Raw genomic sequence first — 16,203 nt, forward strand, 5'->3', positions numbered from 1 at the left:
CCCTCACATAAAAATATTTTTATAAAATTTTCTAGTATATAACTTATTAAAATAACCAAATACTTTTAATATCTAATATTATGTAGTATATAACTTATAAATTATTTTCTATAAACCCTAATCGTATCAATATATATATATATATATATATATATATATATATATATATATATATATATTCGTATGAACTTTACACTTGCAGTTTTACATTAAAATAATAATGATACTAACAATAATAAATAAGAAAATACAAACATAGAACATATAAAATAAAAATTATTACAGTCGAAGTTTACAGCCTCGAAGCCAATCTCTTGCCTTGGGAGTCAGTTGGTAGATTTCTTGAAGACTGCCAACGAACTTGGTGGCTGGGCACTCGAAGACGATGTGGTTAATTGTTTGTTCAACACCGCTGCATTTGTCACATCCCGAACTGGCATTTATACCCCACTAGTTCAGAGACTTGTTACAAACTCCATGACCAACTCGTATTCTATTAAGGTTGCACCATTCACGACGAGGAAGAGAAAAGCCGGCTTGTTTAATTGTAGGGTTTCTATGAGATTAGCATTTCTGATATCTGGATTCCATTCGCCCATCCAGTGCTCCTCAGTAGTGAACTCAGCCAATCTTGTAGCAGTTCTAGTAGGTGGATGTCTGGATTTCAGTCTTAACTCTCTTTGGTCTAGCTCAGCTAGACTCTCTGGTCTGTATTTATCGGTAGTGTTGGGTTTTGTTGGCATTTTTGAACTAGGGTGTTGAGTGCGGCTAGTCGTCTTGTTGCTGGTGGGGCGATGTTGCTTAAAACTGGAAGTATTGGGTTGGTGTGGACTTTATAGTTCCCGTTATGTGCCTTATTGTTTGGTTTAACTGGGTATCTATGACGTTTGTGTGATGACTGTTAAGTCAGACAGGAGCGCAATATTTTGCAGTAGAATATTCTAAGAACAGCGCGCTCGTTCTGATGACCTCTGCATTAGACCCCCATGATGTATTTGCTAATTTCTGAATAATGTTATTGCGGGTCTTTATTTTTGCTAAAGTGTTTTCCAAATGCTGTTTAAATGTTAGGGTACGATCTAGAGTTACACCGAGGTATTTTGGGTTCAAACTGTGCTTTAGAATGGAATGGTTCCATCGCATTCTATGTTTAGTCTGTAATTTGCCTTATGGTTATTAAGATGGAAAGCTGTTACTTCAGTCTTCGATGGTTTTGGTTGTAGGCCCCATTTCTTAAAGTATCTGTTAACAGTGTTTAGATCTGCTTCTATGGTGGTTTCGGCGATTTTTATGTCTTCTTCTTGAGAACCCAGAGCCATGTCATCAGCATAAATAAATTGGCGCGAGGTGGTAGTTGGTACATCTGACGTATAAATATTAAAAAGAAGAGGAGACATAACTGCCCCTGTGTTAAGCCGTTTTGCAGATTTCTGAACTTACTGTTTTTCCCATTTAGGTGCACTTGGAAAAGTCGCTCACTTAGCATTTGGTTTATCAAACTGTTGAACGAACGGCATGGTACCATCTGGTATATTTTAAATAAAAGACCCTCCTTCCACACTGTGTCGTAGGCGTCCGTCAAGTCTATGAAAGCTGCTACTGTTTTAAGTTTCTTCTGGAATCCGTTCTCAATAAATGTTGTTAAGGAGAGGACTTCATCGCCACAGCTTCTTCCCGGCATGAATCCCGCTTGTTCTTGAGGAATATTTGGCTTTGCAAGGTAAAATAATTTCGTTTGGATTATCCTTTCAAATATCTTATAGCAGACGCTTAAAAGAGCGATTTGTCTGTAACTGTCAGGTAGTGCAGGGTTTTTTCCAGGTTTAGATATTGCGATGATCTTACTTTTTTTGAAGGATTTTGGAAACTTCTGTTTAGTCAATATTTGATTGTAAAATTCAAGAAGCCACTTACTGGTATTCTCCTGCGGCTTTGCGGCATTTAATTAATTTTAAAGCTTCTGCAAGTTCTTCTGGCTTCATTATTGGTAGGCTTTGTTGTTAAGAAATTTTGGCTTCTTTCAACTAAAATCTAACTTCTCTTTTATGATTTTTTTTCTCTTACTGGTTTTGAAAAGTTGGCTATGCGTTTGCCTATGTCATCCGGTTTTGGGGCTGTAGAGTTTGCTGTAGCGTTGTTTGTGCCAGAGTCTAGTTTCCTTAGAAGGTTCCATGCGGTGCGGCTACTGTGTGTGAAATTGAGATTTTCTAAAGTTTTCCTCCACGTTGTGGTTCTCGCGGAATTTAGGGTTTCTAAGAGTTGTTCACCAACTTCAGGATCTCCAGATTTCTCATACTGATTAAGTATTATTATTACGTATTAAACTTATTTAATGAAATTTTATATTGTTATACAACTACTTTAATAAACTATTAAAAGCACCTTGCATTATTTGTAACATTGTCTCTAACAGCTTTTATTAGTGGTGCAAGACCCTGAATGATAATATTTTCTAGCAGCTCTTATTAGAAATCCAAGCCCCTGAATTATAAAAATATTTTGAATGTTTTACAGTATTTTTTAATTTTTTTTTTCATTTGACTTTAAAAACTGTCAGAAATATTGAAATACAAATCTGTATTGTTTACGCTTTACAGAAGGTACGTTTACGGAAAAAATATTCAAGCAATTTATTATTTGCAACTTTTTGTACAAAATGCATTTAACGGAAAGTAATAGGATTGAAATATTATTGATGATTGGCGATAATATGCGAACTCAACAAGAAGTATGCCGATTTTTTTAAAAAGGCTCCCAGATCGTGAAACTATTTCATAATCTAGGGTAAGCAGAATAGAGCGAAAATACAAAGAATTAGGCCATGTGAGGAATACAGCTAAGCATGGGAAGCCAAAAATTAATGAAAATATTCAACAAGATATAATTTTGGCGTAGAAAATCCACACTGTATAGTGAGAGAATTATCTAGGGACTTTAGTGTGGAAAGGTCTTCAGTATTAAATGTTTTTAAAAAGGTAAAATACCATCCTTATAAAGTACGTCGTATCCATGAATTGGCTAAAGACGACTTTGACCAAAGAACTGAATTCTGCGAGTATATGATGAACCAACTTAACAATTGCATTGATAATGTTTTCTTTTTGCACAAGAAATTATGAAAATCCACACTGGATGGAAGTGTCCCATACGCAAACAACACAAAAACGAACGTATGGGCTGGTATTGTGAGAAATTCAATTATTGTTCCATATTCTTTAATGAAAATTTAACAGCAGCATTATATCTGGATTTCCTACAAATGTATTAATTCCTGATCTGATACAGCTTTTTCTTGATATTCAGATACCCGCTAATTTAGACCGGAGAATCTGGTTTCAACAAGATGGTGCACCGCCACATTTCGCAGTAACTGTGCGCGAATTTTTAAACAGAACTTTTCGACAGCGGTGGGTAGGAAGAAGGCAACCAGTGGAATCGCCCCCTAGATCACATGATTTGAACCAATTAGATTTCTTTGTATGGGGTTATTTAAAATCAAAAGTCTACACAAACAGACCTGATAATATCCGTCAACTACAAGACCGAATTAGACAAGAAATAAGGAACATAACATGCTCTATGCTACAGAATGTTAAATGTTAATGTAAAAGTAATGACCGGTTCAGTCATTGTCTCACGATCAATGGAGAATAATTTAAACATTTACTGTAAATTTTTGTTTGTTTATTTTTGTTAATGTATCACAGTAATTGCATAATGGTAAAGTAGTTGTACAACAATTGTAATTTAATTGATTGTGTTTATTACGTTTATACTTAATTTATTATTTTGTGGGTAACTTTTTTAAATTTTTGCCACTCCGTACTAATTTGAAGCAACGTTTTATACATTTTTGGAACCAGCTTAGCAAAGGAAATAATTTTAATTGAAAAAAGAGGTTTCCTTTAGAAAAAATGGTGATAACATACGAAGGTGGTTTACCCTGTATATTAAATTATAATTTGAAAAAATAGTAAATTAAAATTAAAAATCGACCTGTTTCGGGAATTTCTAATACTGCTTTTTATTTAGCTAATAATGAATTTATGCGTTATTTTATGGACGCACTGTATTTGCAATGAAAATTACAAGATCTCTTGCACCTATAAATGTATATTATTCACGGTAGAAGATAATAAAACTTTGACAATTGACCTACTTGGCCTTGGTCTTATAGGCATCAGCCATATTTACACTTTTGAAGCTGAAAATTCTGAGAAGTTTTGTTATTTCCTCGAATTGATATCAAATTCCGATATCTTTCTGTGCTTGTCATAGACGACATATTTCTGACTTGTTGTGAACTCGTCAGTGTTGTAAATTCTTACTGGTAAATTTTTTCTGTAATTTGTATTGGTCTAATTAAATTATCACCTCGACAAACAATTATTTGCAGCTAGAACTACATACCATGTATCCAACATAAATCATTTGAGTATTGAAAATAAACTTCAAACATTTTGAGAAGTTGAGGAATGCCCAAAAACAAAATTTCCATCTAACGAAGATCTTTTTTGTGAAGACCACTTCCTAAAAACGACGTCGCTTGATCCTTCCGGTAGGTTTGTAGTATTACTTCCTTTGAAATCTACTGACGAGAATTTAAGCGACTCTAAGTCAACAGCCATAAAATATTTTATTCTCTAGAAAAGAAGTTTAATTCTAATGTCCTACTAAACGAAGATTAAACCCGATTCGTAGATGAATATTTATCTGTTATCCTCACTTGGTAAAACTATGGGTCTTGAGTTCTTTCTTCGTCATCATTGTGTCTACGAAGACAACAACATTCGTGTTGTTTTTGACGGTTCTTTCAAAACAGATACAGGTTTTTCCCTGGACGGTATTCTTATGGTTGAATCCTTGGCTTATTTTATATTGTCAAATGTTCCTAAGCGTCTCTCCTAAGGATGTTGGAATTTGAAGATATTTTTCTAATTGTGTACTGATTTTATTTTTTTTTTCGATATGTGAAATAAGGTTTGACTGTAACCACTTCAGACAATGGGGTGAATATATTTATTTATATTTGAGACGATCATTTAAAGCGATATCAAAAAATATATTTTCTACAGGCTGGAAATATATTTGTTAATTTTGACTCTTTTTTACATTTGATATTTCATGTGCAGACTTTCTATCATCGAAATACTATGACAGCATATAAGAAATGACATTAACTGACTTAGAAGAGTTAAATGTGTTGTACAAACATACACATTTTTGGAGATGCCAATTATAGATGAGGCATAGATTTAACGAGGAACATTAAATGTAAACAAGAAATAAAATGCCTCCTCGGGTCCTTATAACAGCCAGCATAAGTCTCGACATCCTGATAATTAAATTTGTAACATGAAATTGGTCCAATTTGTCTAGTATTGTCTGAAGAGTCGCACTAAGCTCAGCCACATAGTTTGGGCGAGGTAGCTGAACTTGAGTTAGTTCACCCAGCATATCCTACAGATATTCGATTGCATTGAGGTCAGGCTGGAAGCTAGCAATTTTATACGGATAATCCCGACGTTTTGTAAGTATTCATTGACGATTCTAGCAAGATGGGACGCGTTATCGTCCATAAAAAAATTTGAACCCTATGAATTACCACATATTCATCTAAAATGGTTGTTATATACCTTGCACCATCTGTCATAGAACCTTCATCCACAAGAACTAAGTCATTGGAACTTATCAGCCCAAACCATAACTGAGCCTCCTCGATAGGTTATTCTGTCGGCAATATTGCATTGGACAAATCGTTATTTTTATCTTTTCCAGATCATCTGATCATCCGTGATCCTCTGATCGTATTGCTCTTTAATTAAGAGCTTCCTATCTTTTGATTTAAATAAATCAAAGTGTGTACAATATCATCGTATTTTTTTTAGTTTGTGTTTATGTAGGAAATATTAGAAAGAACGGGTTAATTGACAATCAATTGCATAACTCAACACAATCATCAGTACAAAGAATTTATTTAAATAACCACTTACCCTTTATTATTGCAATAAAACCTGATGTAGCCTGAAGCAGCAGTGAACAGAGTTCAAACAATCATCATAGATGTAAATTAAGCCGATATACCACGTCTTCTTTGCCACTAAAAATGCAAATTTCATGCGAAAAAACATAACCTATACTATCCAAAGATCCGATACGATGAAAGTTGGTAACAACGAGCACATTATAAATCAGGTAATAAATTTCAATTATTTAGATATTAAAATATCAAGCAACATTGGAATATAATCAGATTCAAAAGGCATTAAATATCAGGGTTTTATAACAAGGACACTCCAAAAGTATAGGAAGGAATGAAAGTATAGAAAGTAACTAACTAAAAAATGTCTAAAATCCCGAAATGAAGACGAAGACTTTTAATTTTAAAATGAACATTCACTCTAATTTATTCTTTATATTATACATTATTTTCAAACGATAATTTTCATCAATGTTAAGTTTTGCTTGTAAATATCCTCTTAATTTCCCTTGACCCCTTCCCCTTTCCTCTTTCTAACCCTTCAGCATGTTTAGAGTTAAACAACTAAACTTTCGACCCAACTCTTGCTAAAATATCGCAATCATCCTAGTCCAAACATTCAGTAGGATTAACTATCAAATCTTAACAGTAACAGAGTTGGTGTTGCATCTCTTTTCGTTTTGCTCTTTTTGTCTCTCTTCGACAGATACGGACTTCATTATATATGTCGAATCTGTCACGCGAGGAACTTTAAATTAAAGTGAATTTAAGAGCAGTCTTTTCTGGTAAATAAAAAGGAACATTAAATCTTAAATTGAGATTTTCTGAGATATATCATTTTCTAAGGTGTGTGTTCAGGTGGTGTATACTTAACTTAGAAGTAGATGTACATGTTACTGCTTATCTCAGGGAGTATTACAAGGCGTTGAATAATGTACAACACTTATAAAGCGTACTAAAATTTCTTGTGAAACTTTTCTTTCCTTGCGATTAAATCTCAACCTAGATTTCCATCGGCCAAAAGAACAAATAGGCTTCAGATCCGGTTATGGTACAAACGATCACTTACTAGTTATAGAAACACTTACAGAAGAAAGTAAAGTACAGCAAATTACTGTTCTTAATACTTCTTGACTATAAGAAAGCGTTTGACGTGGTAACGAAGATAATACAGTTGAATCGGTTCCATCTTTAAATTTTAAGCATTTGTTATATTATATTATTAAATTTTTAGGTATTCTAGTACGTTTAGAGGAAAAAAGAAAGAGCCATATGAAAACACTCTAAACGAGATTGTTAACCAAACCAATAGAAAAGACTCGCGAAAATTCTACCAGAAGAGAAACAGCTGCAGAAAAGAATTCAAACCCAGAATAACAGCATGTAAAGACAGAGATGGTTCCATAATTAGTGACAAAGAAGAGATACTAAACAGGTGGGCGAATCATTTTAAATAACTGCTTAGCGACAGTCGTGAAGAAGACCAAATAGAAATTACTTTGCCTGAAATGGATGAAAACGCTCAAGAGCCGCCCCCGACCAAAGAAGAAATTAGAGAAGCCATTTCAAAACGGAAAAATAACATAGCCCCCGGTTTGGACAATCTTCCTGCCGAACTCTTAAAAAATGGTGGTGACACCCTTTTTAAACACATGCATAAATTAGTAACCGAAATCTGGCAATGGAAGGAAACGCCCGCGGACTGGAAATTAGGTGTAATGCACCCTCTTCACAAAAAAGGAGATATGATGGTGTGTGATAATTATAGAGGCATCACCATACTTAACGTGGCATATAAAGTATTGTTCAACGTATTGTACAGAAGATTGATCCCCCATGCTGAACAAATAGTTGGGAACTACCAGTGCGGTTTCCGACCCAATAAATCAACAACGGATCAAATCTTCACAGTCAGGCAGATTCTTGAGAAAACGCTTGAGTTCGGAGTCAACACCCACCACATATTCGTGGATTTCAAAGCCGCATACGACTCAGTCAACAGACAAAAACTTCTATAGGCTATGGTGGAATTTCAAATGCCGCTTCATCTTATTCAACTAACGGAACTTACACTCACAGGCGTAGAGAGTGTAGTCAGAATCCAAAACGACTTTTCAAAATCCTTCCATTGTAATATTGTAAAAGTGGACTGAGACAGGGAGATGGACTGTCGTGTATCTTATTTAACCTTGCACTAGAAAAAGTAATTCGAGAGATAATCACATTATCTAGCTACGGAAAGCTCGAAACAGAAGTGGAAGATCAAGTGAATAGAACAAAGTAAGCCGCCGGTTGCCTAAATGAAACAATATGGAGAAATAAAAATATCGGGAAAGAAATGAAAGGCAGAATTTACAAAACACTTATCAGACCAGTAATGACATACGCGGGAGAAATATGACCTGACACAGAGAGGACAAAAAGGATGCTGAAAACAGCAGAGACGGTTCCCCAATAGGGAGACGATCACTAGGAAGACCACGAAAACGATGGAGGCGTATAAAAAAAGGGGCAGTGTTATGTCTACATAAAAAGAAGAAGAATAAGAATGGGTGTTCTTCTTCTTTTTATTAAAGAAAAGAAAAAAATAAGAATAATAATTGATTGCACAATACGAACATGTCAGACTTTTGCACGTAGGAGCGCAGAGCACATTAGCATCTCTCAGGGAGAAAAAGTATGGGCGTTGTCCGGCCGAACTCTTGTCAGAAAAATTATACGTCACGTTGTTTTAAACTCAATAAAAAAACAAATATCCTATCATGGGAAATCTTCCCATTTTACACCTAATTCCTTCTAAGTCTTTCTTTACTTCCAGCGTTGACTATACTAGACCTTTCTATCTGCGTGAGAGGACGGGAAAAAATTTCAAAATTAGCAAAGCAAACATTTCATTATTCGTTTGCTTTGCGTCTAAGGTAATGCATTTGGAATTTGTAAGGGACTTGGCTACTGATTGTTTCTTAGCAACCTTACGTCAGTTTATGTCTATACTATACGAGGTAAGTGTGCAAAATTATATTCCGACAGCGAAAGCACATTTGTTGGTACAAATAATAAAATAACGAAATAGTGGGAGGGGGGGAAGCATAATTATCAAATTATCTGATTTATTATAATAAACGAGAAAATTCGATAATTATGCTTCCCCCCTTCCACTATTTCGTCTCTTACTTAACTCGGCAAATACCGACCGCACGAAAAAATTTGTAAAAAAGAAATTGTATGAAATCATATTTGCAACAATTTCAGTCCTTACCATTTTTGTCTAAAAGTTAAGTATAGCGGAGATATTGAGCAAAATGGCATTTAAAATTGAAGATGGCGACCCCCCTAAAGGTTGAAATAATAAAATTTGGGTCAGATCAGATCGCCATGTAAGGTTAGGCCTTTTGTTCGTCTAAACCGACTGGACTATATTATATCAATCGATTACTCTTTACTCTCGTCTTAGCTCGACTTTAAAAAACCAAACAAATACTGAATCAACGCCTTGAGGCCTGTTAAGTAATATCGAAGGAATATTTTTTAACAGTTCCATGGTCTTAAAATATTTGGTACTGTAAACTCTGAGGAAATGATTTCAATAAGCTTTCCCCGAACAATTAGTGGAGATTACGGCAAAGTTTCCAATAATATGTATACAATATGCATTTTAAAACAGGCTGAATATGCACAAATAATGTGCAAATATACATTCATAATTTAGATATATGCACTTATCTATATAAAAATAATTTTGAAGTTTAGGTTAAATACAGTGTGGTATGAATTTAAAACAAATTGTTCTTGATATATTTTCCAAAATTCTGGTTCTGTTGCAAATAAAACGGCAAAATATACAATATCTTAATATTTGATTTCAAACACAAGAAAATAAAACTATAATAAAAACATTTATATATTTTTATTGTTACAATCAGTGGCGGTTCGTGGCTTTAAAGACATGGTCGGCAAGGTTTTTGTCTCTTCAGATAGGTATGCCGTCTAATAAAAAGGCTTCAATCATCATATGAATTTTTTGTTTTTCTCCCATAAATTTTAGAACTTAAACATGTTTATAAATTAACTCTAGTCTATTGTTTCATGGTGTTTCGATAATACGTTTTGATTCTTTTGAGGCAAGAGAAATCCCGTTTATTTGAGGCAGGCCTTTGATTCTCTAGCCATTTGTTTCTCGCGAGGTTTTAGGTTGATTTCTTTGTGACATTCTTCATCAAACCATGATTTCGATTATTTTTGTGATCCTATTATTTGTTCTGCTATTTTTATTATGCTGTTTTTATGTTATTACATTCCTTTTCTATATCCTCATTGCTGTATTTTCTCAGTTTCTGTCCCAATTCTTCAGTATACTATTCTTTTGTTTCTTGTGTTTTCAATTGATCCATGTTCTACTTTTTTCTTTTACCTTTCTTGTTAATATTTGTTTTGATTATTTTCATCTTTAATTTTTGCTGTTAATAGTATGTGATCAGTGTCCGCATTTGCTCCTTTATAAGATCTCACATTTTGTACTATTTGTGTCCATTTTTTTCGAAATTAACATAATATGGTCTATTTGATTGCCATTTGTTCTTCCCGGTATCATCCACGCTGTCTTGTGTTCTCGTTTGTGTTTGTGTTTGTACTGACTATATGTGTTTGTTGCAGATGATAAGATGCACATTTTTATCCATTATCAGTGGCTTCATGTATTGTTTCTTAGTCTGCTACATTTTTGTTATAATCTTCCCTTCCCACCTTTGCATTAGAGTCTCCCATTATTATTAAGTTATGAGAAACATTAGGGCAGAGCTTTTGAAGTTAATGATCAGCTGAAAATAGAAGGCTAGGGAGGACTGAAAAGACTCAAAAATTCGTGATTGAAACACAAAAGAAATTGGACTGGTTTGGATTACTTTGCTGAGATTGTTGCCAACCTTCAATAGAAGAGGGCTTAAAAAGAACAAGCATTGATTTATGATGTAGAAACTTTAACAGTTCAAAATCTATGGGACAAATCAAAGAGGCTCAACGAGGCATAGAGCAATCGATGTTGCAACTAATAGAGTTGCAAATGTCATTATAAGCGCTAGAAAAGGGAAAACAGATGCTGTGGAAAGAATAGCATAAATGAAGTGGAATTATGCTGGACAGGTGACGAAAATGAATAAAGCTAAATGGACTAAAGGCATAATGGAATGGCATCCTATATTTCAGACATATAAAGGTAGGAAAAGTCCTCCGACCCGGAGGATAGATGCTATTAAAAGGGGTTACAGCAAACGGAGTTTACACAGCGCAAGATTAAGAGCACCGGTTACAACTAAGGAAGGCTTATGATACCAGTCGGAAATTATCTTATTCATATTTTGCTTCTTGTGATGTGCTCTCACATCTTTAATTTAAAACTATTATGTAGTCTATTATTGTTTCTAAATTTCTCGTTTCTTTTGTCTACATGTCGAATGTATTCTAACAATGTATTTAACTAACAAATGTATTTAATTCTCATACGATATAAACAACTTTTGTACATTCCTTGTTTATTTTTAAAACGATTCAAGTAAAACGGGTCAGTGTTAGTAGAGTACCTCAGTAAGTAAGCCGCCTACGATTTTATATAAGACAGAAACAACAATTCCACTAATTACAAGCGAAGTCTCTCATTATACTTTATGTTAATTTCGAGTATCATTATGGTAATTTATGAGTCAGAGCTAATTCTTACAGGGTGTGACTTCAGAAATGACTAATTAATCTTATTTTGTATTTGTTTTTTGAAGGTCATTTTTGTGTAAGTGGTTTATAAACGGCAGGTACATAGATCAAAACGCGCAGTTATTTTATAATACGAGTAATGTATTTTTACATCTTTTCTATAATCTACGCAACATGTCATGAAGTTTTCTTGTTTCATTTATGGATTTCCTAACATTTTTAAGTCTTTCTTGAACTATTACCTCTGTTTTTGATATTACATTATTGTAACATTTTAAAAGGAGCCATTTCATTGTAAACTTCAGTAAAAAGACGATTATGTACTTCTCAAAATTCTTAAAATATTTTTCACAAAATCCTTCCACTTTTCATTTCAAAACTTATTCTTGACCTTCTCTCTCTTTTCTAGGTTCTTTCTCTCTCTAACTATATATGTATATATATATATATATATATATATATATATATATATATATATGTATATATATATATATATATATATATATATATATATATGTATATATATATATATATATATATATATATATATATGTATATATATATATATATATATATATATATATATATATATATATTAGAAGTGATTATTTCGACCAAAAAATAATTTATAAATACGTTCGAATTATCGGGTAAAGTGGTCTGTAATGAAAATCTTTCTTTTTTCTAAGACACTCAATATTTCCTTATTTATTTCGCAAAGAAAAACTGACATTGAAGTATTTGAAATATTGAATGTCAAGATTAAATTGTCTTAAGCACGTTCGTTACAGCTATACGATAAAAAATTAAAATTATTTCAAATGTAAAACTAAAAATAACAATAAAAGAAACGTTAGAAGAATGCTATTTCTTTGATGAATTATTAAGGTTAGTTGTTATTAAGATGAATGTTGGCTATTTTGAATATTTATAAATTTTGTTCAATATATTACAATGTATGTTACTTAACTGTCCAGTGTCCGTTTTATAATTTAAGGTGTTTTTATTTTTGTTAATGTAATACATCTCAAGTCGATCGGATAGCCAAGCGGGCTGGGCGGCTGGCTTCTCCTTCGCTTCAATGCGAGAGATGTCAGTTCAAATCCCCGGCTCGGTGAATAGCAAAACAAAAAGGCTAACGCAGTAGTTTAAAATTCTAAAATGAATCTGCGGCTTAGTCTAGAATATGCTGGTATCTGATCGACCTATGGTGGAGCAGTACGGCAAGAGATAAGGGCTTGCGGCTAGGTGATACTCCTCCATAGATCCCTACCGGAAGGGCGTGGAACGCCTAAATACTGGGTATATATATATATATATATATATATAATACATCTCAAAAAATAATCTACTTTTGTAGTTATCAGTCTGTGCCAAAATGTGAGCTTTGTTATAGTCTCGCATATGACCAGTGTTTTCATAGTGCTCAAGCACTGCGCAAGTATTTTTTCCCAAGCGGCAATCACTTTTATGTTGTGTGATGCGTTATTTTGGCCATTGTGATGTTTGACCAATGTAGCTATTTTGACATCCTAAACAGGGTATTTCATAAACGACATTACTTTTATATAAGATTGGTACTGGGTCTTTGATTTTTGAAAATAGTTGTTTGCTGTTCATGGTATTATATTTAGCTATACTAATATTAGGAACATTTTTGAATATGGATATGACAGAATGAGTTAGACCATTAATAAAGGGGAGTTTTTTATATTTAATTGATTTGTTGTTAGAATCATGGAAGGGACCGTCATAGAAATTGCTGTAAATCAGTTTGTTTAAAATTTGTTTAGGATATCCGCTGTTACGAAAAATTTTGTATATAATGTCCAGATTTTTTTGTAAAAAGTTGTCATCAACAATGAACATTATCCTGTTTTTCATACCTAGTACGGTATTATATTTTTGGCGGGTGGTATGGTTTGAATTTATATAAATTAAATTATATTATAAATTAGATATATAAATTACTATTCAAACCATACCACCCGTCAAAAATATAATATCGTACTAGGTATGAAAAATAAAATAAATAAAATAATAAAATAAAATAAAAATAAATTGATTGTGAGTAAGTCTAATTTTATTTCTTTTAGAGATAGTGCAAGCACTCCTGACCACGGCGCAGTAGACGAAATTTGGTTTCGTCCCCACTTCCATGCAAAACGCATTGTACTGTGCACTGTATAATTCCACTTACAATAGAACCTTTCTGCCTTTACGTGAATTTGACTCCGCCTTCGCGCAGCTCCATGGTCAGGAGTGTTTGTTTTACCTATACCTAACTATATGATTCTTCAAAACGCTGCGTATGTTTCACTTAAAACCATGTAGGCTACTTAGCCCTCGGAAACGATGTTATCAAATTCCGTGACACGGAATACAGCAACAAACCGGTGATTATCTCCCTTCTCAAAGACTGACAAATAGCATTTCAATATTAAACTATCTCCTTCTAACCAAAACTCATCGAATTAAACGAAAATTTGCCGGTTTTGAAACTGTAATCGAAAAGGATGTTTTTTCGTTCAGATCCCAATTAGTTCTCTTCTTCTACCATACTAACGAATTTCCAACGATAAAATTTTTCATGACTTCAAAAATGAAATCGATTACTTTAGCAGCCGGTTCATCGAGTAGTGATATCATCCTCAAAAATTGTTCTCTTCCCCGTATCGCTGGAAAAATTGTGGTTTATTTCCAGCGAAAATATCTAGGCGGAACAAAGATCGGTGTTTAATTATATACGCGGTGAGACGAAAATGTTACATAGTATAGTACAGTATAGTATAGTATAGTATTGTATAGTATAGTATAGTATAGTATAGTATAGTATAGTATAGTATAGTATAGTATAGTATAGTATAGTATAGTATAGTATAGTATAGTATAGTATAGTATAGTATAGTATAGTATAGTATAGTATAGTATAGTATAGTATAGTATAGTATAGTATAGTATAGTATAGTATAGTAGTTGGGCGCTTACTCCAAACCCTAAAGTGTAAAATCGCTCTTTTTGTACCCGCTGGGTCCGTGATGAAGAAGTTGTGGGATCAGAAACAGAATCAGCAGGTATTAATCATATAAAAATTGTATTCGAGGACGCCGTACATGGCATCTAAGCTGTTAACATAAAACCCTGAGCTTGCCTTTGATTATCTGATACCTGATTCCAGTGAAAATTTGCAAAATCACCATATTTAAATGATCTTTGTACAAATGAATCAAGCAAGCAGAGAAATCGGGAGCAAGTTAAAAATGTTATGGGAACGGTAGCTACACAATCTTTGCGATATACTTCATCTAATTTACTTACCGTTGCACGTCATCCGCGTCATAGCCCGTGAGGTCACATGATACCAACACGAAATATTTAGGAAGCGGTAGGTGTGTTCTTTTCTAGAATCACTTTGCCGAGTACACTGGCATTACAGCCACTAGACATATTTTATTAAATACGCGTAGAAATAATATTTAAAGATTTCTATTAATGTTAACTTAAAGAAATACACAATAATATGTTTCATTTAATTTGTATAAATGCATTATAAAGCTTTTTTATGAAGAACATTTGTTCGAAACACACTGTAACTGTAATCGAACGAAGGTGATATTTTGGCATAAATTGGTAACACTTATTTGACAGTTGCGGTGTTGACTAATGTTAATAAGTAATGAAAAAAGTGTTGTTTATGTTTAAGTATTCCATTTTACATCTTTATACGACGCAAACAAGCGGCTCAAATTGTTTTTAACAAGATTATTTTTTAACTCTTGTTTTGTTTCTATTTATTTACATTAAATATTAATTTGTTTTGTTGTATAATCCACTTTTGCAATAATTATGTGACCTATTTGATTTAAAATAAATTCAGGATTTTTTTAAACTTTGACAACTATGTCAACTCCGATCTCTGTCAATTATAATGACGTGCAACGGTAAGTAAATTAGATGGACTGTAGATGCTAACTCATATCTCATTTTACTTGTCTCCTTCAAAAGCTACGTAGTCACACCTCGTGTATAATTTACGAGATCTTGAAAATGTTACATAGTAGTTTTACAAAGTTTTAACGAACAGTTTCTAATCGGTGCATTGATTATGTACTAACAAAAGTTTTATCGTATATTATAAAGAAATTATTACTACAGTATATCTATCCATCACTTTTTGTAACAGTACAGCTATTTTTAGTATCTTAAGGTGTAGTAATGCAAACTAAACACACCCTGTAAAACAACGCTAATTTCCTCAACCATCATTATGGTAATTTATGAGTTGTTTTTGTTAATGCCATTTTTATTATAGCTAGTGTTTGGGTTCCCTTTATAATTAAGCGTCTAGAAATAAAGCAGATGTAATTTTTGGGAGGCAGAAGCCGGCAGTTCAAGGATCTCTTTCAATGCGTTTAATTTTGGATCATTAGGACCGAGCATTAATAGGAAATGATACAATCATAAATCATGGTTTTGGTAACGAGCAAGGCGTCATGCGTCAAACTGATTGCGTTCAAAGT

Source organism: Diabrotica undecimpunctata, chromosome 5 (genome assembly GCF_040954645.1).
Source record: "Diabrotica undecimpunctata isolate CICGRU chromosome 5, icDiaUnde3, whole genome shotgun sequence".
Lineage (NCBI taxonomy): Eukaryota > Metazoa > Arthropoda > Insecta > Coleoptera > Chrysomelidae > Diabrotica > Diabrotica undecimpunctata.